Source organism: Cupressus sempervirens, chromosome 6 (assembly GCF_028749045.1).
Source record: "Cupressus sempervirens isolate cs-2001-9-10 chromosome 6, ASM2874904v1, whole genome shotgun sequence".
NCBI lineage: Eukaryota > Viridiplantae > Streptophyta > Pinopsida > Cupressales > Cupressaceae > Cupressus > Cupressus sempervirens.
In genome coordinates, this window is record NC_143123.1 from 716,483,158 (window position 1) to 716,509,115 (window position 25,958).

General features: G+C 38.9%; 1 protein-coding gene across 1 annotated transcript in view; it reads right to left on the bottom strand.

Annotated features, from left to right (window-relative positions):
• VPS60.1 (SNF7 family protein) overlaps window positions 1–25,958 on the bottom strand; it is a 104,361-nt gene that overhangs the window by 45,019 nt on the left and 33,384 nt on the right. The gene's annotated exons all lie outside the window — the stretch shown is intronic.

The following is a 25,958-nucleotide window of genomic DNA, read 5'->3' on the forward strand; positions in this document are numbered from 1 at the left end:
TGACAAGTTCACAGAATCTAAACAAATGGAGATGTGCGTGAGAGTTTTATGGCAAGGATAAGTGGCAGAGTGACAATCATGTCAACATGAAATGAATAGATATCAGCATGCAGCGATAATCAAGTCTGAAGATATATGTTGAACAATGGTTAAAGCACACGTGGAAAGTCTATAAATGCTGCAACAAGCCCAATAATATGATGAATGGTAATATTGATGCTACTATGTATATGAGTAAGTCTGCTGTGTTGTGAATATCTAGAAGCATATATTTGTACATGTCAGTGGAAATATTGGTGTCCCCAAAGAAATGAAGACATTGTATACAGCAATTTATTTGTCTACCAAATGCTCAAAGTCTGAAAGCTAACATAATTGGTTTATAGCATATGTGGAGGGCAGCGTTCAAGCAGACGTAATGAAACAAAGTATGTATTGCAGCAGAAGTCAGAGGTGTAACAAGAACCATCAGGAGTAATTAAAGAAATTTAATAAAATAAAGAGGCAACATATGGAGCTAAGTATTAAGAGATGGTCCTATAAATTGGTGGTCAGGCATCAAACAAATGATGATGATCACATCAGTCTTATAAATAGCAGTGGACACGTCGACATCAATTGTTGAACATATATTTCACATCAGATTGAAGATGTGTCTGAATGAGATGATGGAGCGATTACCATAAGCTGAAAGTTCGTGAATGAGTCAACAGCATAAGCATTGGCCATAAAGGGGTCACGTCGACATTAATCTGTGTGATAGAGCAAGTGGACCCATCGAGCCAATAAGACTAACGGATAAGGTATGTTTTCAAAGGTAATGTATTATGTTTATACATTAGTATTTAAAGGCTAATGTGGATATGTTTATGTCTGTAGGTTATCATGAATACATCTATAGGCAATTTATGAATTAATTATTTGTTTATACTATATATATGATAGTTATACATGTGTTTCTCTTAATTACAAAATTGCATGGATTGTAAAACAATAATTATATTATATTGAGGATAGAGAAAATATTATGTAAATTCTTCTCATTATGGTGACTAATATATTATTTGAATAAGAATTTCATACGCATTGTTAGTTATTTGATAATCAAATAATATGTTTAAAATATATATTGAAATGATCTTATTTATTATCCTTGAGTACTTTGTTTATCTAATCTTTGTAATATCTCGCTTACTTGTTTTCTATACAAGCATTTGCCTTGATCTTTTCCTCCAAGAATGTTCTTGTAGGAAAAGGAGGATTAATATCAGATTCAGAGAAAGCCTAACACTTTGTTAAAGGGAAGTTTATTTTAGAAGCTTCGAAGGTTTATGTTCAAAAGGATTCTGACACATTCGTCAGAGGGAGCAAATAGAGGATATGGTTTCATCAACCGTAAGCAATATCGATCATATTGATTCAGAGGGAGTAAACAAATCTTGTGATGGAATCTTCGGTGATCGATAAATAGTAACAATCAAGAGGACTGAAATTCTTGCAACTATGTCAATGAGCCTACCCCTTGTGTACATCATAAGAAAGTTGTGACTTTAAATTAAACTATCTACGAGTCTCTCTTTGATAAATGAAACTTGACGTATGAGTTGTAGAGTCATTCAAGCGGCACAATCATACTCAATCAAGATATTGGCGTATTGTGGACGAGCTTGTGTTAGCTTCTACTATTAAGCTTAATGAATGTTTGGAGCTTCAATGGATGAAAAGAGCATATTGGAACTTAGAAAGAAGTCCTCAAATTGATGTGATGTAAAAGTGTTCAATGATATAAGAGTGGGAATTTTACATTGTGGGGGGAATAATAGGCAATGTTTCATTCCCACTTGAACCATCCTTAGAAAAGGAGATATTCCATGACCCTCATGGGCAAATAAGTACTTGTATCTTTTACATTTATCTATTCATTTATTTGTAATTCTATACATACTATAGGGGTTATTTGCTTTAATCTTTTGCTTTATGTTTGAGGATATTCTTACAGGAAAAGAAGGTTGGTACTTCACATATGCTACCAAATATTGTGTAGACTAAATCTAATGATAGTAGTTCCAAAGACTATGATGATTAAGATGGATAAAGTGAGGCTCTTGAAGAAAACATCTTTGATGATTACGATTATGAGATTCTTCTACATTAAGAGGGAGTATGACACTTCTTCGAAGGCAATGTTGGAGCTTAGAAGATTGATACTCAGAGGGAGTCTAAAAATACATGTGGGTGACTGCATGATGTTGATGGGCCTACTCCAACGTATATCATGAGAGAGTGATGAGTTTGACAGGCATCCTTGGGTAAAGAGAGTTTCTGAGAAAGTAACAAGAGGACCTAACTTCCCAGGAGCGATGTTCAGAGGGAGAAATTTTTGAGATGCAATCATTTGTGGATGATATCTTCTCTATGAGAAGTTCTAAGAGAAATTCTTTACAATGTGCTCTCCTCTATAAGAGAGAAATATAAGGTGAAAACCCTTTGTACCACCCTATGACTAGGTTCATGGTAGTTACTATTTCACATATGATATGTAATGAAAGGTGACGATCTTTCATTGACATATATAAACAACAGGTAACCATTATAAGATGACAATCTTGTAAATGGTAGACCTATTATAATGTTTCTTTGGGCTGGATTTTGCTGGACACCATGATAACGAACAAACAAAAGGTAATTGTTTGTAAGGTGACGATCTTGCAAATGATAAGCATGTTATCATGGACATCTCTGAATATTGTTTCGGACAATTAGAAATCATAGATAATGAATCCATTATGTTACCATAGACATCTCTAGATATTGTTTCAGACAATTAGAGATCATAGGTAACGAATCTATTATGTTATCATGGACATCTCTAGATATTGTTTCGGACAATTAAAGATCATAGATAACATATCGATTATGATTACTCTAGATATTGTTTCACACAATTAGAGATCATAATATGTTATGATAGTGTTCATAACATTGTGATTGTAGTTATTTGACAAGTCACTATTTCAGAGTGTTAAAGTCAAATAATATGTCATGTATAGATATCCTTGATTCTGATGTCTCATAAAATGTTTTTGTTACTTCTACCTTGCGAAGAGGGAATGTTGAAGCATAGCATCAATCGAAGTAATATACTCATTACATTGAGTATTTGTATTCATGATTTGTATGAACATTGTTTTATGTCTCATATTATTGATAAGAATATATGTGTGTGTGTGTGTGTTTATGACTTACATAAGCTATAGGACATGACTTTGTTGTAGCCTCTGTTGAATTGATTTTATTAAATCTATCTCATTGATGATAAATTGTCCTTAAGATAAGTATCTTATATATATAATATATATTATATATGTAATATAATATATATTATATATGTTGCATTATATATATTATATATAATATATATGATATATGTATTATATATTATGCATTATATATTGTTATATAATAATATAATAATATTATATTATATTACATATATGGTTAATATATCAATATTATATAATGTTAAAGATGAGTTATACATATAGTTATGTATAAACTAAATAGTGATTAACTATAAAGACATGTCTCTTATGTCTCTTGAAGAGACATGTCTCCTCTCATATTTATATGAGATCCAAATCTGCATTTGGAAATCATTAATTACAATGGCAATGATTATACATTTGCAGAAACGATCTTAGTTAATTTAACAGTATGTGAATATATGTTTTGCATATATTCACACACATGTACATATTATAGAGTAGCCCAAAATATATGAGACAATTGACTAGCGACATCATATAATTGTGATGAATGTAGTATCAATATCGTGCATTCCATAAGTATTGATTGATTAAGATGTAAATCAATCTATGACTGATTTGCTAATTCATATCAATGATATATTGATTAGTTGGTATTCACTAACCAACTAGATCCCTGAAGGATCGGGTCAGTTAGTGAATACTAACCAAACCAATGTCATCCTGACTCTTAATAATGAATGATCATGACCGATCAGAATTGGTTCTTGGAAATGATATATATATATATATATATATATATATATATATATATATATATGTTATCAAACAAAGGAGTATAGGCATCTAAATCAATAAATGACTTATACTCCTCCACTATCATAATTTCAGCTATTCACATTATTCAAGTGCTGAATAAAGGAGTTAGAAATAGCATCATGAGACTGGAAATTACAGGAGTTTATTCTGATTAGATACCGACAAAGAAAGTTCAATTTATTTAACATGGTATCAGAGCACAGTAATAACTGATCCAATATTGAACTTAAAAAAAATCAACGAAATCTGGATCTGTTTGAAGCAGTAGTGAGTTGAGTACTAAAACAAACAGACTGGTGATGACGGAACTCCTGAAATTAGATGATATGGGTAATTGAAATTGGAGAATGGAAGAATCTAATATGCCACCTTATCTCCATGCAATCGGTTCTCTACTTGTATCCCATATTGTTGAAAGCGTCTGCAATAATATGGAGATATACATGGAGACAGCATAAACAGACTCGCCATGTTCTTTATTGGTTTGACCGATCATATGCTGATTCAAACTTTTTGGTTTTGTTTTGAATGTTGCCCACTTGTACCTTGTTTTGTCAAGGAGATATCATCCAGCCCAAGCTCTAGAGATACCTTCGAAAATACTACAATCTATCTAAGGCTTTCGAATCAAGTTTCATGTATGTGTAACAATGATTTTCTCTATGAATTTGAAGTATCAACCAGAAAAGTGAAGAATGTTCTCCAAATGAATTTGATAGAGATGAAAGGTGCTGCAGGTTTGACATATCATTATCCTGTGAAATTACAACCCGTGTAATGTTCCTATGATTTGCATAAGGCGACTTCCTGTCAGAATCCGCAGTAAATTCTGAATGAATGCGCTAACAAAAGTTGTAAACAATATTTCAAGGCCACGATGATGATCGAAAATTGTTGATCCCGCATTATGATGCTTGGTTCACATGAGAGAAGTGATTATCATAGGCCTCTTGGATGCTGCTACGTATGGCATGGGTCGTGGGTGAATGCTTGAGGACAAAGGGACTAATGGTGTTAGGTGCAGGAATTTTCACGAGAAGAATTACACTGTTAATACTAGGCATTGCATGTGCATGGTAGCGCATGAAGAGATGTTACAGAGGAAACTGTATTGACAGATAGCACCAAACAACAGAGAGAATAATGTGTTCTCTATCAAGAAAATTAGAGTCACAATCAATCTCTGCAAAGAGGGTTCTCCCACTGAGACGGAGCTTAAGTATCAAAGGAAGAGTGCAAGCAGCAATGTGACTGCTAAAAACTCCATTGGAATCAACTCTATAAAATGGCATGAGTGGGAATTTTACATTGCGGAGGGATAATAACCAATGTTTCATTCCCATTTGACCCACCTATAGAAGGGAAATTTCAAATGAAGAACCTTCATTAGAACAACTTATATCAAGGATGTTGATGTATAGGGATATTCTTCTAGGAAGATAAGAATGATGCATTAGGAATAATGTTAAGACATCTTAATAAAGTCAAGACAAAGGGATCTTCCATTGAGAGGGAGAAGGCTCTGATAGAATGATCTTATGACAATAGGTCCAACTTAGTATTGGATCTAGCACCTTCAGTCGAATGGGAATCATGACAGATGATAAGAAAACTCTTGGAACATAGATATCATGATTGAGACCATGACAAAATGAGTAACTAGAGGATCTACTTCAGTTAACATCAGAGGATCTTGGACATTTTGTTTCAAAGGGAAGTTGATCATGTTGAGACAATTTCTCTAGTGATTAAAGGATCAAGATTTATAGGGTGAAGTTCCATGTATGTAGACTAGAAGACCTTTATGTGGATATCTAGGTCGTGATGTTCATAGATAGATGAATACCTATCAAATCAGAAGCACTCAAGAGAAAAGAATGACGGATCTTGTGTGAATGTCATACAGGTTGAAGAATGAAGACATAGCTTGCTTCCATGAGGCTGAGTTGTTTGCACACATTTTTAAAAGGTGGCTATAGTTCTTCGAGAGGAAGAATCAACATTCAGAATGAGTTTGAAAATCCATCACATTCAACCTTGGACGAGGAAGTCAGAAGGGTGATATCTAATTCGGAGTGAGTTTGACATTTCATCAGAAGTAACCTTGACGAGGAGGTCAAAAGGTTAGTGTTTGCCTCATGGCTTCTTCTTCATGAAGGAGAAGTTCAAAGTGCAACCCCTCGTAATACATTCTTCTCTATGAGAAAGAAGCTTTGAGTGGAAGCCCTTATTCCACTCTCTGGAAGTAGCTATGATGGATCCAACCCTTGATATGGTTCATGGTGAATGTCGTGTACAAAATACCATGACAACACCACGTGAGTGAATCCGTGGTGATTTCATGTGAACTTTTGATGTCATGTGTGTGACTCCATGACTTTAATAGGCATGCCCCATGTGCACATTACAAAAAAAGGTGACGATCTTTTGATAATATACACTTGTCTTCAACATTGTAAGGTGACGAATTTACAATGCTTACTATTACGACGAATATCATGCTGGCTTGATATTCCTAGAAATGTCTTGATTGTTAATATCTCTTGGACTTATTGATAGATATCATGCTGACTTGATATAGGTTGAGTATCAATATGTTCTTTATGAGATAATTGTGGTAGATATTATGTGACGTAATATCCATGGATATGCCATGATGAGTTATGGTAGACATCATGTGACATGATGCTAGTGCACATACCATAACCATGACATATGAATATCATGCTGACTTGATGTTCAATATACTCATTGATATCATGAGTAAAGTGATATCTAAATTTGTCATACATAGTATCTCTTGAGCATTTTGATGGATATCATGAGACGTGATACCTATTACAGATCATTATGTTCCCAGTGAGATAATCATGGTGAGACGCCATGATGTGTAATGGCAGACATCATGCAACTTGATGTCAGTGCTCATACCATAATCTAGATATTTGAATATCATGCTGACTTGATATTCAATATACTCCTTGATATCACGAGTAATGTGATATCTAAATCTGTTCATACTTAGTTAATCTTCCCTAGCTAAGAGGGAGTGTTGAGGTATGGTAGCTTTGGTCAGATTGTAAGTGGACTCTATTTTGCACATGTATGTGAATACATGTTTTGCATATATTCACATACATGTACATATTATAGATTGGTCCAAAATATATGAGATAATTGACCAGCAACATCATAAAACTGTGATGAACATAGTATCAATATCGTGCATTCCATAAGTATTGATTGATTAAGATGTAAATCGATCTATGACTGATTTGCTAATTCATATCAATGATATATTGATTAGTTGGTATTCACTAACTAACCAGGTCCCTGAAGGATTGGGTGGGTTAGTGAATTCTAACCAAACCAATGTCATCATGACTCTTGATAATGAATGATCATGACCGATCAGAATTGGTTCTTGGAAATGATATGTGTGTGTGTGTGTGTGTTTGTGTGTGTCGTCAAACAAAGGAGTATAGGCATCGAAATCAATAAATGACTTATACTCCTCCACAATCATAATTTCAGCTATTCACATTATTCAAGTGCAGAATAAAGGAGTTGGAAATAGCATCAGGAGACAGGAAACTACAAGAGTTTATTATGATTAGATACCGACAAAGAAAGTTCAATTTATTTAACAGTAATACAATTCTGCTCGTAGCTTATACACTTGCTACTTTCGTACTTTCAATTCTACTTCAGCCTCCATCTGAAGCTCCAAAGTTGATTGCATCATTTCAACAATCTCTCCCAGCTCTCTCTCTTTCTCCACTGCCACCCACACCTTCTCTGTTGCTAATTGTTCCTTCTCTACTGCCACCTTTTGTAGCTGACTCTGTCAGGCTAACAATGTTGCCCTCTCAGATTCCCAGGCTGCTCTCTCCGTGGCTACTCTGGTAGCTGACTCCTCCCGAGCCCTCTCTGCTGCTACCTGGTCTGCCTGGCTCCTCCAACGGGCGTAATATGCATCCCTATGTATCTCAACTATCTCCAGAGTCAAAGCCTCTACTCAGCCCTCCATACTTGGATCTCTCGTAGTGGCCAAATCCTAGTGCATCTCTGCAATCTCCACAATCGGCCATCCCCGCTCAAAACAAACTGTAAAGGCCATCGGGCGTCGTACTCTCATGAAGGATCTCACACTCTCCAACTCCTTTACTACTGAGTCCAAGGCCTATATCTTTGCAAAGCCCACTACTTGGCGAGCCCGAGTCGCTAGAATCGCTATCTCCGTGAAGAATGTCTCGCATCCCTGTTTCTGGCGCTACTAGAGGTTGTTGCTAAGCACCCATAGCCCCCTCTACTACTTCCACCGTCCGCTCAACAGCATTATGTGGTAGTCCATCAGTTTATGACGGTTGATGCTCCTCTACCTGTGCCTGTAGAGGATCTTCCTCCAGAGCTACTTCTCGCATAGGTGTGTGAAGGTATGTTGTTCAAGGTGTTGGTGTACGGTGAAACCTCGTACTCAGTTACGTGCTCAACTTCTGAGTTCTGCTCTCTCTGTCTGGCTCCACAAGCGATGCTAACAACGTCTTTTCCACTGTAACCACTGCATCTGAGCCCACTACGTCCAAATGAACACCCAATGTCCTCAAACCCTCACCTATCGGTATCTCCATCACTCCTTCCTGAGTACCTATCTCCTTATCAAAAACAAGTACCTTAGCCCCAGCCTCTATCAAAACTTCACAAGCAGGCTCCATCGTTACCTCCGGAACCGCTATCTCTATTGGTGACGGATGTGCCTCTGCTAATGCCTTTGGAATAGCTAGTGTCTCTACAGCAGGCTGCATCTCAACTAAAGCCAAAGTCATCACCATTGGCTACCTGAATTGACCAAACCCCGGAATGCCATGTATACCTACAAGAACCAAGTGTGTTGTTGCTGAAAGTGCATGCCATGGAAATCTCAACGATGTAGTTGTAATTACTTCTACCTCCACGTCCTCTTCATCCTCCCCATCGGTTCCACTCTCCTCCGAAGAAGTCTCCTCACGATCGCTGTCAGTGTTTCCGTCGTCCAATCTCAGTGGTTTCCGTCTGACCGTGGTCTTGGTGCCAAGTGTATCGAAATGTCTCCACTGCATGATCAGGGGTTCGCCTGGTGCGAGTGGTCCCGATTTGGCCTCCAGTGCATCGTTGGGGATCATTCGCGTCGTTGCCTGAAAGAATAGCCCAATAGCATAGTGTGGCATCTAGAACGTCTTGTGTTGTAGTGTCATAAATTCATACATCCGTTCTGCCAACAATGTAGCCCAATCGTATACTCTTCCATTTAGAATCTCGTTCATCATCGCCACCTATGGGAATGAAATGTCTGAAGCATGGCTAGATCCTATGAGGCGACTTTTTACTACGTCCATAAGACAACGCCAGTGTCCTTCCTGCACATTGGATTTCTTCAATCCTCTACCCCTCAACGCATCCGCGAGAGCTTCTTGCTCCGTACATCCCCACATACCAGCTATATCAATTGTGTCTTTACCTCCCAACTCAATTTTTTTGGTTTGCTATCTATTTTCCTTCCCCCTTGTCCATGACCAAGTATCCCGAATACCCATGTGAAATTAGTCGGTGTGAATGATATTACCAAGTTGCAACCAAGGTAGGCAAACGTATTGGTTTGAGAGAACCTATTTTACATTTCTATCATGAGGCACAAAAACCCTTCATAATCTCGAATACAGAATACAGGCATTTGTATTGCCCATTCAACCTATGCCTTCCAAATGCTGGCCTTCACCGGATGGTTATCAGGTGTCTCTTGCCACCACTTCCTGCATTTTGCTCCATTCAACCCTTCAAATGAAACATACTCCACTGTGGGATTATCCGTCAAAGCCAACTGTGCTGGTTGCTTCCCTTTCTTTTTGCTAGGTCCCGTACTTGTCCCTCCTGCTACACGTACTCCAAATGGCAAAGTCTTTACATTCCTGTTCACGGTTGCAGTTGCCGCTATGTCTTCTTCCAATTTCTTTTTCCAAGCTCTTTTACTAGCTGAATGCATAACTATCACCTTTTTGTCATTTTGCTTGAAGAAGACAAAACAGTTAGGTCAATTGCATCCGTACACAACTTATTTCGAGGTTTCCTTTTACTTCTGCTGGCATCCATACAGATCCGCACGACCCTCTATCCCGTGCTTCTTGTACGGCTTCCTCTTTCCAATGCTCTATCTGTTGTACGGGTGCAATGTTTTCTCCTTTTGAGACTGTATGGCTGATATAGCTCTTGCTCCCCCCTTCACCAACCATACTGCAATCTGCTCTTGTTTATACATTTTGCTCTTTGCTAAGTTGTCTATACGATTGTACTTCTCTGTACTCAAACCTCATTGCTACATTCGTACATTGTACAATAACATTTGCAGCTTCCTCCAGCTTTGGTCGTATAGAAATAGCCTTGCCCTTCTTTTCGTACGGCGTTCTTCTTACCTTGTTTGACCGTACGATAAGCTCTTGATATGCTTTTTTGGCTACTTGAATACTGTACAATGATTCTAGCTCTTTTGATAGCAATCCTAGACCGTACGGTGCTTTGTATCTGCTGGCCTCCAGGCTGTATGGTACATCCTATGACTTCTTTGTGTACAGTGTGATCAAACAATGTATGGATTCTCAATCCGTACGGTAATCCTCTTCCCTATTCTGCTCTCTGTTGCGTGAAGAGTGCACAATGAACTTGGTTTCCTTATAATGTTTTCTTATATCGTACGGTTGTACAGTCAATTTCCTTGCACAACTATTCGTACGATGGATGTTCTCCTTATTGATGGTGTCTTCTAACTTCCTTATACAGACCATACGGTGTGAGATCACATGTGCTTTTTTCACTTTACCATATGGTACTCCCACTTCACTTTATCGTACGATGCTCCAACTTGACTTTACCGTACAATGCTCCCACTTGACTGAATTAGTTCTCCCACGGTCATACGGTACTCCCACTTGAACTTGTCGTACGGTCCTCACCCAAGATGTTATACCATACGGCGATATGCTTCCTCCTCGTACAATGCTTATTGTTATAGTCTTGTAATGCACTTCTAGTCCGTACGGTAGTTAATAGAAGGCTACATATGTTTCATTAAAACCATGTGGTACGGATATCTCCTATAGACAAGTATTTTGATCGTACGATGTTTTATTCTTTTACCATTGCTTTATTAACATATTACATTCTTTATTATTATTTACATTTACCTTACATATATATATTATTTATCTATTATTTTTATATTCTCCTTGAGTTGTTCGTCAGCGGAGGTGCGTTATTTCTTTCATGTTAGATTTCCAACTTCGACCTGTTTACTGCATCAGGCACTTCCTTCCATCCAACGCCCATAATTTGATTACTTCATTATTGCCTACTTCGCATATCTTGTATGGTCCTACCCACTTCACTTTGAACTTTCCTCGTCTAATCTCATTCTGCCCATTATACTTCAAAACAAACTGGCCTGGTTGAAATTTATTCAAGTCTAAATGCTTGTCATGCCATACCTTACGCCTGTTTTGTGTAACTTATGTGGTCCATTGTGCCTACAATCGTTGCTCATCCAGTTTATTTAAATTGTACAACCCCTCTCAGACTTTCCATATCTCCTAGTTTGTTCTCGATCGCAATCCTTAAACTTGGTACCATGAATTCTATCTATACCACTTCCTCCCGCCCATCCATCAACTGAAACGAAGTGTCCTGTAGTTACTTTATATGAAGTGTGGTACGCCCATAATGCTGATGGTAGTTTTTCTTCCCAATCTTCTCCTTCGACTGCACAAGATTTATAAATCACCCCGACCAAGATCTTCGTAGCTTTTGCTTGTCTATGGACTCTCGAGTAGTACAAGCTCGACAGTAAATGATAAATTTTGAACTCCGTGGTGAGTAGTTGGATGACATGATTAACAAAGTGTCCCCCATGGTCGCTTATCAATTGTAGCGGAATCCCATACCTTGTGATTATTTGCTCATAGATAAATTTAGTTGTGCTTAATGCAAAGTTGTACAGTAGTGCTTGTGCCTCCACCAACTTGGTTAAATATTTTGTCGCCAACACAATGTACCTGCATCTTCTAGTTTTACTTACCTTGAGAGGTCCGACAAAGTCCAACCCCCATCTTTCAAATAACTCCTGTGTGTGTGAAGGATTCAAAGGCATGAAGTCTCTCTTCAATGGTTTTTCAGCTCTCTAACATGTATCACAGGCAACGACCCTCTCCTTGGTGTCATTGTGCACAGTTGGCCACCATAACCCTACCAGCAGGGTCTTCCTCACAGTTGTATCTGGTCCCATGTGTCCTCCTGCTGGTCCTTCATGCGCTTCCTTCAATACCTTTGATATTTCTTCCTCCAGAACGCATCGCTTTAAAATCTGGTTAGGTCCCATTTTGTACAGTAACCCGTTGATCAACTGAAATGTTCAACTCCTTAGCAACAGTTTCCTCCTTTCGTTCGGCAACATTTTGCTAGGAAATTGTCCCATCGATAGATACTCTCCGATACACGTGTACCAAGATGGCAATAGGTAATCTGAAATAGTTGCGCATCAAGAAAATATAGTAAACTCCCTCCAGTGGCTCTCTTGATTTTATCTTCGATAAGTGATCCATAGTTATATGACTCTTTCCTGGTCGTACCACAATCTTGAATGTAAATTCTTGCAACAGTAACAACCATCTACTTATCCTTCCCTGTATGATCAGCTTGTTCACAAGATATAACAACGCTTGATGATCCACATAGAATACAAACGATGACCCCAGTAGATAATGCTTGAATCTCTGTATTGCGTACACCATTCCAAGTGCTTCTCGTTCTGTCATACTGTAATTTTTCTTCGCTTTAGATAATAGTCTACTCGCAAAGTATACTGGATGATCTAGTCCGTGGTCACCTGTCTATGCCAGTGTTGCTCCAATCGCATAGTTCGATGCATCAATATAAACATGAAACTCCTTATCCCAGTTCAGATAAGCTAGAATCAATGTTGTGGCCAACCTCATTTTCAGTCCATCTAAAGCTTCATTCTACTCCACTTCCCATTTATAAGGTTCGCCCTTGCAAGTAAGTTTATCCAGCGGGTAGGATATTTTTGCAAAGTTCTTGATGAACCTCCGATAGTATCCAATATGTCTGAGGAATGATTTTACTTTTGATACATCTGTCGAATGTGGCATATCCAAAATCATATGAATTTTGTCAGGATTCATCTTCAATCCCGCTTTGTAGATTGTGTCCTAATAGCTTCCCCTGTGGCACCATGAACTTGCACTTCTTCGGATTCAATGCCAGTCTCGCCCATCTGCATCTCTCCGTGCATTCTCCAAGTGTTGTTATATGTTTATCTTGTGCGCTAAAAATTGACCAATCATCCACGAATGCCTTAAAGTTTCCAACAAACATTTTATCAAATGTGTAAGATAATTCTCTGGAACGTTGTCGAAGCATTACACAATCCAAACGACACCCTGTTATAGGCATATACTCCATCTTCCACTATGAATGTTGTTTTCAGCATATCTTCTTGCACGATGGATATCTAGTTGTATCCAAAGAACACATCCATTAATAAATAAATTTCATGCCCTGCAACTTCTTCCTGAATGCTATCGTTAAATGGTATTGGAAATGGATCTTTAATTGTTACTGCATTTAGGCATCAAAAGTCTATGCATATTCTTATCTGTGTGGTGTCCTTTTCAGAGATATCACAATCAGTGATACGCACTCACTCGTCTGCACCCTAAAAATAATTTCTTCTTCCAACATCCGGTCAATCTCATCAGTGACCCGTGCGGCATAATTTTTGTTCATCCAGTACGGCCGCTTCCGTACAGGTACTGCACCTTCTATCAATGGTATCCAGTGGACATAGCTCCAATGGTACTCCTTTCAAATCCTTACACGTCCATGCAAAGACATCCTTGAACTCTATAAATATTTTGAATGTTGTTGCCTTCAGGACTGGATTCCAATCATCTCCCACAAAAATATTTTTCGGATTGGCTTCATCTCCTAAGTTCATCGTTTTTACAGTAAGCTCTTCATACTTTAAAGGTTTGTCATCACTAAACATATACGTCGGTGTTTCATCTTGTTAGAATCTGAAAAGATTAATAACCCAGAAAACTAGTGCAAAGAGTAAATATCTAAACTATGAATGCAAATGATACAAAATCAAAATAGCATCATAGAGTTAGTCTCCAAGAGAGTAATGCAAATGCTGGAAGCAGAATAGCATAAAGCGGATGCAAAAACAAGCGATACAAATACAAGCCAGGTAGCATGCTTATATAGGCAAGGAAGAGAAAGGAGGTGGCAACACCAACCAATGAGGGGCAACCATCTATCGGACTAAAGATAGCAAAGTATCTTCCCAAGATAGCTAATGGATGCTCACATGTAGGAAGGTGACACCTCACAACCATTCACCTAATAAGACATGCTTTATTAACCTAAGCGAGATTATTAAAAGTGTAGGAAAAACCTAACAAAATAGGAAAAAATAAAAAACTACACTAACACCCCCCCATAAGCGAAGCTTAGGTGGATGTAGAAATGGGTCCCAGCAACGAGGCCATGTTAGGTACCCAAGTACAATGCAAGAAGATGCAACCCCGGAAAGCTGGTTCCGCGACGGAGATGCTGGTACAGGTGTTTTTGAGTTTTGATTCAGTTTGGTTGCCTGTTATGGCAGTCGAAGCCGGATGTTCTATTTTGCACTCCGGGAGGCGTATCTTGAGCTTTCGATCTCCAATTTTGGACTTCTTTATATCGTTGGAAAGCTCTTTCTGTGCTCTTTCCAGTGATGCTGGTTGTTGTTCCAAATTTTATTCCAGACACATCCTATTCAGTCTTTTGCATTTTAGCATTCTGGTGGATATTCTGTTTGTTTCAGCTCCGGAGATCGATTTTGTTGCTTCAGTTGCTTCGTTTTGGGCTTTACCTTCTGTTGTTTCAGCCTTATGTTTTTTCTGATCATTGTTGATATTCACTGTAAGCATCTTTATGCAACGCACTGAGATAAAGTGCCACTCTTGCGTTTTGGGATCCTTTTCATCATTGTGATTCGTTGTACTCGCACTATTATATAAAGTGCCATGGGGGGGATAGTGGTTTGCCGCTTATAGGCTCTCTTTCTCTAATTCCTCATGCAGTGTCAACGACACATGCCTTTATTTGTGTTTGTACCTCACTCTCGATGAGTTTGGCTCCTGTGTTGTAGGAGATTTTTGGCCCATCTTTTCAGCTGCTTGTCACCTCACCTACCTTAAGGGGAGGTTATATTGTTGTTCTATGCTTCTTTGGTTGATGGTCCGTGCCTTCTATTTCCATGGAGGTTCCTTTGGTTGATGGTTCGTGCCTTCTATTTCCATCGAGGTTCCTTTGGTTGATGGTTCGTGCCTTCTATTTCCATGGAGGTTCCTTTGGTTGATGGTTCGTGCCTTCTATTTCCATGGGGGTTCTACAGATCAGCATTTTGACAGAGTTTTGCGGTTCTTCATGCTTCAGTGATGCTGCTTCTTCATGATCACTCCTTGTTCCTATTTTAGGGGACAATTTCCCTAGCGGGAGACTTCTTCAGTTCTTCACTAGGTTCTTACCTCTTTTTGGGGGAGGGTTTTTCTCTTGTGGTTTTCTCTCTTTCCCCGCTTTCAGAGGTTGCATCTTCTTGCATTGTACTTGGGTACCTAACATGGCCTCGTTGCCGGGACCCATTTCTACATCCACCTAAGCTTCGCTTATGGGGGGGTGTTAGTGTAGTTTTTTTTTTTTTTTTTTTTCTTTTTTTTTCCTTCGTCCCTGCGTCTGTACGATCCGTACGGCGGACCCTGGAGGCTTCAAAAAATCCCCAAAATTGCCCTGTGTCCAAAAACGACAAGCTTTATATGAATCCTGACTGCAAATGGCCTTCCGGATCCAATGGTGATGTCCGTTCGGGCCCAAAGTGCTCCGAAAATTTGCTGATCCCCTGATTTGAAGAAAAATTGCATTCAAATCTGCGACCGCCAACGGAGACAGGTATGGACGTAGCTTTGCATGCTCGAAAATATACAACTTGCATGCAAAATCTAAAAGATACCCAGATGGTTTTTCGGGGCTGCGAACAAAACCCAGAAAGTGTTTTTTGTCAAAACTTTTCTGATTCTCAGGATCATCCAAAGATGCAAGAGAAGAGCATACTTCGTTTTTCAAAAAACTACAATAAAATTTATTTGCCCCCCTCGAATCTCTCAAATAAGGAAACTAAAATCTACTCTTGCACATAGAAAAGCTCTGATACCATGTTAGAATCTGAAAAGATTAATAACCCAGAAAACTAGTGCAAAGAGTAAATATCTAAACTATGAATGCAAATGATACAAAATCAAAATAGCATCATAGAGTTAGTCTCCAAGAGAGTAATGCAAATGCTGGAAGCAGAATAGCATTAAGAGGATGCAAAAACAAGCGATACAAATACAAGCCAGGTAGCATGCTTATAGAGGCAAGGAAGAGAGAGGAGGTGGCAACACCAACCAATGAGGAGCAACCATCTATCGGACTAAAGATAGCAAAGTATCTTCCCAAGATAGCTAATGGATGCTCACATGTAGGAAGGTGACACCTCACAACCATTCACCTAATAAGACATGCTTTATTAACCTAAGCGAGATTATTAAAAGTGTAGGAAAAACCTAGCAAAATAGGAAAAAATAAAAAACTACACTAACACATCTACATGTGTTTCTCCCTCCTTCACTTCGCTATACTCCTTCAAAAACTCGTTCCCTTCTTTTCCCTCTTCGACTCCCAACATGTCACAACTCGGAAAGAGCTCACAATCCTCCATCTGCCAATGGAGTAAACCGTTTACTGAATCCAGGTCATCATCATTCGACCCTCCTAATCTCAATACTCTTTCGTCAGGTTCCATTCTCTTCTTTCCCTTGTCATCACCTTCCCTTCGCCTTCGGAATCTAACGATGCTGCCTCCTCACCTACAATCTATGTGTGCAGGTCGATTATAAATCTCCGGCCTCCGCCTTCCATGGACATGGTATTCAGCTTCCAATCATGTTTCACCTTTGCCTACACCAACCAGCCCCGTCCGAGGATGGCATCATATCCTTTTCTTTTTAACAGAATTACCACGAAATCTAATAAGAATGGTTGTGTGCCAATAGTTACAAGTTGTGACATCAAGGTCCCTAAGGGCTTAATCCCGTGTTGATCTGCAGTGAATAATTGAATTGTAGGTGGTCACAATGTAGATTGTCCCAACTTTTTCCATATATCCTCTGGTAGTACGTTTACTCCTGACTCTCCGTCGACAATTGTGTCCATGAGTACTATTCCCAGGATACACATCTCTACTACTATCGGATGTCTCCCGTAATGAGTGCCAGTAGCATTGGGTCTGTTGCAATTGCTCCACTGCCATCCTTTCCTGTCCCTTTCGTTGCTTTCGAGAGTGGTGTCATGTTTAGTATTGCTGTCCACAATTGAGTCATTGTAAGGTCATTTAATTTTATAGGAACTTCCACCTGCCTTATCATGTTTTGTTCTACCAGGTTTCTCTTCGAGGTGCCCGCAGTGTCTTTTGCTTGTAATTTTTTCGTTTCCATTTGTTTTTCCAACTCCGTGCGTGCTTGTTGCAACCTCTTCTTTTCTTCCTCTGCATCTGGGTATATTGCCTTCTTTGCTTGTTCGCGAGTGATGGCTAGTATCCCCTCATCACATGATGCTTAACAGGTTCACCCCTTGCTTTGAGCATTTTTGAATCCTTGTGGTCTTCCAAACCACACCGTCTACATAACAGCTATGGCATTTCCTTCGTAGTATTGTCTCTAGTGAAGTGCCCCCAAAGGTTGCACGCACAACATTGTATCATCGATTGTCCACTCCAGTCATACTATATCCAACTTCGGCCTCTGTTGTTATTGTTATTATTATTACCAGCTCATCTGCATCGATTATCGTTACAATATCCTCCTAAGGTTGCATCGTTGTTTGTGTTCCTTCCGGTGGACACTTCCTACGTCAGTAACACTTACTAGTGTCCCCTTGACTTCATATTGAACAAGCATTCCTTTGTGGAATGTTCCGCAATCTGACAGATATCGCAAAATTGTTTTTTCGAACAAGAGCCCTTTGTGTGGCCCTCCTTACAATCCGTACACCACAATTCCCCTTTCACCGAGTCAGGATTCTTTTTCAGATTTTTTAATTCCTTCATCATCCGTAACATATCTTTCTGCAACGCTCGAACTTTCTTACTTGACTCTTCATTGTTGCTACTACTCTCGGAAGATGAATCCTTTGAGTCCGACGATTTGTGCTTCTTTTTACTTGTTTTCTGCTCACTCTCCAGACCCATCGCCCAATTATATGCATCTGCGTATGATGTTGGAAGTACAATCTTCATTTTCTTCTTTAGTGTCGGTCGTAGCCCTTCAACAAACCATTGTTTCTTTAATCCACCCGCTAGTTGGCTCTCCATCTTTTCCACCAACTCTTTCAGCCTTCTTGCATACACACGGATCATTTCATTCTTTCTCTGCTTCGTATTGTATATTTCTACCACAGTTACATTATCGTTTGAACTTTGCTATGAATTCCTTCCTGACTTCTGTCCATGTAATTAATTTCAGTGGATCGGCATCCAAAAACGAATCAATCGCAACACCCCGTAGGGTGGCCGGGAACTATCAGAGCAAGTTATCCTGGTCCATTACACCATTCGCCATCCATATTGTTTCCCATGTTTTGCAATGTCTGATTGGATCTATCGTACCATCACCGTTGAACTTCGGCAATTTTTCCTTTGGTCCTGCCATTGCTACTTTCTTCTGATCCTATGGTACTTGATGTGTACTCGCGTTGTTCTAAGCACCCGCATTGTTCTGAGCACCCGTGTTATTCTAAGTAACCGCGTTGTTCTAAGCACCCACGTTGTTCTACACTACCACGCTGCTTCAAACAATCACCCTACTTTGGACAATCGCGTTACCTGGTGAGAAAAGATCTTCCTCAAGCAAAGTTGTTCAATTCTCTGCCTGTATCCATTCGTCGGGTGTATCAGAATTGAAGAGTTCACTCCACATTCGTGCTCCTTCAGCACTTCGAGCCGTGCGACTTACTTCCCTTCCATTCGGATTGTCTACCCTCGGTGTATACACGTTAAGGAACTCCTCCCTTATCTCTTCCACCAAATTCAATCGCTGTTGAGTCTCTTCTAGCAATTCCTCGACACTCCTCAGTCTGTTAGGTGAATGCACTCCCTTCGTCAGTGCTCCTTCACCCCCTCAGTGTCTGTCGATAATCTGTTGAAGCCTCTGTCTACGCTTCGCCTATTGTGCTAAAATTAATACTTCTTGTGTTGTACGTATCTCATCCTTATATTTTATCTTATTCCTATCTTTATTAAGCAGATTCGGCATTAATCTTCATAACACTTCCTTTGTTCCAGGTTTGACTGGTAACGGTGCCAAAATGTTTACCGTAAAGGTAAAAGGATACTTATTGCATTTAGTATAGTAAGATATAACACAGAACAGATACTTTATTCATATACGCAATATGCATTCCAATGCTTACAATAATGATTATGATGATGCCCTCAAAGTCCCTTTCGGACGATGTACATATACTTTCTGAAAGGGTGACTCAACCGTCATGCACCATTTTGAATACAATTCTACCCATCCACTACAATATAGAATTCACCGACAATAGTTGTTAATCTCGATTATGGTGCTTCTTAAGTCATTTTTGCAAGATGGGTGAATTATAATTATTATTCAACTAAATATGTTGAGATCATTATTTTTGTTGGTATTGTATATTGGCCACCTTAGTGTCATAGCTCGTTGCACAAGAAACAATGACCGTGTGAGTCAGAATATCATAATATGGTTGAAAAGGTCATTGAGCCCATGGAAATTAATAAATTAATTTATGTGCCTAAGTATAAAGCAAAAAGGTTTTTAAGTGAAAGGTGTCTTAAAGAAGTCATCTTTATTTATTATAAAATCAATGCTTTGTGAGGAAGAAGAAATTCTTGTCTATTTCTTTTAATAATTTTCTCCTGAGGGCTTGAATTTGGTGAGGATTGATTCCTCTTGATCTGAACATCAAATTTATTGTTGCTATGTAGCAAATAAAATTGGTTTTTTGGACTAAATTGGGCATTGAATTATCTCATCTTTCTCTATTGTGGTTACTGTGTTTGAGAAGGTGAATTCTGCTGCTAAGTTGGCTTCATGGTATCTCTGCTTTAACGTTGTTTTATCCCTTAATTTGGACGCCATTAATTCTTGCAACATACCCCAAGCTGGGCGGTTATTTGATGGATGTTTTAAGAGGTTATTAGGTGCTCAACATATCCTATTGTGCTCTAGTTGTTAACGCCATTGAGGGCCACTTTTTTACTGCTGTTTGGATGCCAGCATCGGTGGCTCTTGCTGATGTGATCACACACTTAGAGCTTGTGACTACACATTCAGAGGTTGCAGTTGCATCGCAAACATACATTCAAGTTCTTAGGCCCTACGTTCATTGCTTCGCGTGGAGATTTGATGCAGTACAAGGCAAGGTGTACCTCCAAAGGAGATGACCTAGCCCCTAGCAACCAAACCACGAAATATCAACAATAACACAAAGATTTAGATCCAAAATAACACCAACTCTCATAATAGAATCATAAGATTTACATCCAACATGCTTGATTGTAACGCCTTCTCTCACGTTAAATAAACACTCAAGCCACAAGTCAGCCTGACAGATTACACAACACTTAGGACAAGCCCCAAATTTACAATGCATAACTAACTCATAAGATAAAATAACATTACGCGGCTTTAGGCATAGGCCCACACACCATCCAACGATCCACATCTAAGATTGCACAAGCCAACTCCCACAGATAGAAGCTTGTGGAAACAATCTCCAAAGTTCGTCAAGGAAATAAGGAACATGTTATCAGTAGCCACCAAAAGGTCTCCAACTCCAATATGATTCATCCAATCATTATGTGCACATAGGACAAGATCCATCAATATGCCATGAACATAACCCTAACCGCGTGAAACAAAGGGTCCACAAAATCCAAACTCGATGAACCTGCATCAAACTCCCAAGGTAAATAGAAAAGTGTAACCCACACTTTGATGCCAAAAGAAATATCTACACTCCACTTCATCTTCACTAAAGGCTTCCAATCCATCTAGGACAATAGAACAAATCTGCACATCAACCATCTCTGCTTCATCCATTCGAAGATCTAAATCATATGAATCTCAACAACACAACTAGCATGCTCACTCCCAAAAACAAATTGAGCCTAATAAGGCTTCACAAACAATCCCTACAACTTATCAATAATGAGTGAATCCACATCAACCGCATGTAAATCCAACTCCACGTCATTAGCAACATCCATATCATCAACAATAGAATCTCCAACCATATAAGAAATATGTGAATCCAAAACCATATTCACATCAGCAGCAATATCAAAATCCAAATCAACCATATCAGCAGTAACTTGTACATTCTCAATCATTTCAGCAGCAACATATGAATTCATATCCATATCAACAGCCATATGCAAATCCTCATCCATATGTAAATTCTCATTACCACAAGAGAAACTCTCATCATCAATAATCTCATCATCCACAATAAGATTCTCTACGATTTTCATGTCAGACACAACCAACTGATCATGAAAACAATCTCCTTCCCATTCTCAACAAGGTTAGGAACCTCTTCAGTAAGCTCAGGTATCTCAGCAACAACCACAAGTTGCTCTACAGGTTTCATATTAGACTCTACAAACTGATCAACAAAATCAACCACACATACCTCGTCTACCTCTACCTCAACCTTGCCATGCCCTCTTCCTTCTCGAACAAGTCTTCTAACCAGTAATACAACTTTCTTCCGGATCAGTAGACTCCAACTCGGGTAATATCTACAAAACTCAACTATCCTTTTCTCGATTCAATCAATTAAATCGGCTTCCAACTGAGAAAACTTCTTTGTTATCTTCGGCTCCACCATATCATGGAGATTTGCAATCGCCCTAGGGTCCAATCTTCTTGGAGACATCTTCCAATATCTTTGAAAACCCTCTACAAAAAATCCTATTTGAGCACCTTGTGACAAACCCAAGTTGTTTACAAGTCAAATCGCAACTCGCAACTTGCCACCTCACACAAGCAACAGAGAAGGATTTCACAAGTCTAAGAACACGGATTTGCACTAAGAATTGTACAGAATCTCTACAACCATGCTCTAACAATCACCAACTAGATCAAACATCGCTCTGATACCACTTGACGCAGTGCAAGGCTGAGTGAAACCCCAAAGGAGGTGACCAAAGCCCTAGCAAAAAACCACACAACGGAAACACAACACAAGATATAAGATTTGATAAAAACCGACTCTTTTGTTCATAAACAACTGATTACATGCAATCTTCTGAGTTGCAAGGCATTTGTGGTTACAGCCATATACAAAGCAATTACAGTTATGGTTCTAAAAGATCTTGCAAGATCCCAATACTCTCAACACTAGCAAGCCTAGATCTGTAATAGCACAACAATCTGGTATAAACATCAACCAGGATCTACACTTGTGCTCGCAAGCCACCAAGCAACCTTCTTGTTTCCTAAGCCCACACTCAACTACTAGCTCTACTCACAATTCGCAAGTCCATATTCCTTCCTGAATCTTTGCGACTCAATGCATACATACAACTCTACCCAACCCTTCTTTTTATACTTACACGACCACAAGTCGACCTGTTGCAAATAGAATCATCTAGAACCCAAATAAGCATAATAAGCCTCAAGTTGGCTTACAACAAACATTAAATGCACATAGGAGAAATAACCAAGACCAAAAATAGGTCCACACACCCCACGATCAATCCACATCACGATCATGCACAACATATATTAAATGCACCAAGTTAGTTGATCAAATGTCCAAGAATACCCAATCAATGAACCAAGCCATCGAGTGTCAGCAGCAACCAATAAACACGCCAAGTATACCAAGCAAGCACATTTATCGAGCTCCCACAAGCATCACCAAGCCCTTTCAATCACCGAGTTCCTCGGATGAAACTACAACCATGAACTACTCCAATAGTGACCAAGCATCACCTCCTCTCAACTGAGCCCACCAACTCCGAGGTCAAAACCACTCCAACATACAGGATTGTCTACTACCTTAGGATGCTCCTGCATCAAAATTCCAGTTGTTTAGTGTGCAGCGAGCTTACTATGGAGTTGGTGTTTCATTGAAAACACTGTTGCAAGGCAAATTCCATCATAGAGACCTCCAAGTCTAATCTTATTTGTAATTTCATTACTGTTTAAGGGATCATTCTCTGCAAATATCATAATAGCAAACTATAGTTAGAATTCCATATTTGGCATAGTTAGAAATTGCATTGTTACACTCATTTCCGTTTTTGCTATCTATTTGAAAATTAAAAAGCATATCTCTAAAAAACGAAAAAAGTTGCAACACGCAACAATACATTTCTACCAGCATTGTTAGTGTGCTCTAGAAGAGCTCTTTACACTGGTATCAGAGTATTTTCCAGCCATCCTATGGGGTCGGAAAATATTTGTTATTTTGAATCTGCTGTTTTAATTTCAGTAACCAGCACTCTTGCACTTTTCAACGATGGACAGACACGAGAAATCTAGTAAATATGGGAACCAGTTGAATAGAAAAGAAAATCTCAAGAAGCAAACAAATGCCCTCACGGAAAGTATGGAAAGGCTTAAACAATATCAAAAAAGGATGGATGCAAGATTTTTGAATCCGATAACAATTAATAGGTAAGCTAGGTATGTGGTTTTCATTTTTAATAGGTTTTCACCGATTATACAAGAAGATAGCTTGAGTTTTCTTACAGGTGAGATAGCCAGAAGTCTTCACCCTAAGATTTTCGCAACTAGCAATCATGGTGAAGATGATCTTATGCTTAGTGGGACAGCCAGTAGTCCTATCTGCAGTTGTGCTGATGGAGAATTTCTACACAAGGACATGTGGATGTGTTTGTTTCTACAGTGGATAGCAGCATTGAGTTTCAGTAGTTTGAGGATTCCAGAGTTGGTGCTTCAAAAGATGTTGAGGGCATGCTAACCACTTTCGATGGCAGTCTTACATCAATTGGTGGTAATGGACATATGGTCGATACTGAGCCTAATCATTAGGACACTAGTCCCTTATGTGAGCATGTTGATGATGTTGCAAATAGTGCAAGCGCAGATGATACATTCCTTACCACTATTACTTTAGACTCTCTTGAAGAGGGGGTTGTTTTTGAAGACTGCATGGAGGATATGAGCACTAACAGTTCTAATATTTATGGCAGTTATCAGTGTTGAGTCAATGTAGGAGGCAACAGTCTTCTCAGATGGGGCAAATGAGGGCATCGAGCTACCCAGTCTGAAACCTGAGTTTTTTGCAACTAGCAATCATGGTGAAGATGATCCTTTGCTTAGTGAGGCAGCCACCGGTCCTATCTGTAGTTGTGATGATGGACAGATTCTACACAAGGACATGTGGATGTGTTCGTTTCTTCGATGGATAGCAGCATTGAGTTTCACCAGTTTGAGGATTCCAAAGTCGGTGCTTCAGAAGATGTTGAGGGCATGCTAACCACTTTCCATGGTAGTCTTACATCAATTGGTGGTACTGGGGATATGGACAATACCGTGTCTGATGATTAGGACACTAGTCCCTTGTGTGAGCATTTTGATGATGTTGCGGATAGCGCGAGGGCAGAAGATACAGTAGTTAACATTACTACTTTAGATTCTCTTAAAGAAGGGGTTGTTTATGAAGACTACGTGGAGCATAGTTGGCAAAATCGCAGTTTAATCTAAGATTGGCTACAAATCGTCGAGTTTCTTTGTTGGGCGAGTTTTTCTCAAAAAAAAATTGCAGATTTCAAAAATCGGCTGGCCCCAAAAACTCGCCAAGTAATTGGCAAGTTTTTCCTAAAAACTTGTGATTATTCACTAAAAACTCAACCGCGTGAGTTCCAACGACATAGGCAAAAACCATCTTTATTTCAACACGAGTTTTGTTTTGTGAATTTGGAGGCTTGAGGAGGGGAGAGAAGAAAGGTTCGAAGGCATTCTTAGGTGATTGTAAGCTATTGAAGAGGAAGATGTAATTGTATTGATGTATTTACTATTTAGTATTTACTTCTAGACTCCTAGTTTGACAAAAACTATTTACTATTTTGCTTCTTGCCATCAACATTCCTAATGACAATGTGATTTTGTACCCAATATGCATTTATATATATATATAAACTTTGCTTGTTTCTTTTGTGCTCTCTTTAATTAACTCATTAGATGCATCTTTCAATGAAATTTGCCAAAAAATGTATTTTGAATTAGCAGTTTTTTTAGGTTCCCAAGTTTTCCTAAGTTTTTTTTTCTTTTTTTAAATGGCTGATTTTTCCCAAATAAACTTTTAGGGGGCTTGGCGAATTGTTGCTAAGTCCAAGTTTTCCAACTATGGCGTGGAGGATATGAGCACTAACAGTTCTAATATTTATGGCAACTGACATAGTGCTGAGTCAACACAAGAAGCAACAATCTTCTCAAATGGGGCAAATGAAGGCATAGAACTACCTAGTTATTAAACTCATGGTTTGAGTGTTACAGGGGAGGAGTTAGGTGATGTAGATTTATGCCCTCGTGAAGTTGATCTACATGATGATGTATGCAACAACACGCAAAGGGGTCTCCATTGGACAGTGTTGATATTAGTGTGGTAGGGACCTCCAATGTTTAACGTGTTGATGATTCATGTATCAAATTTTAAGTGATGACTTGG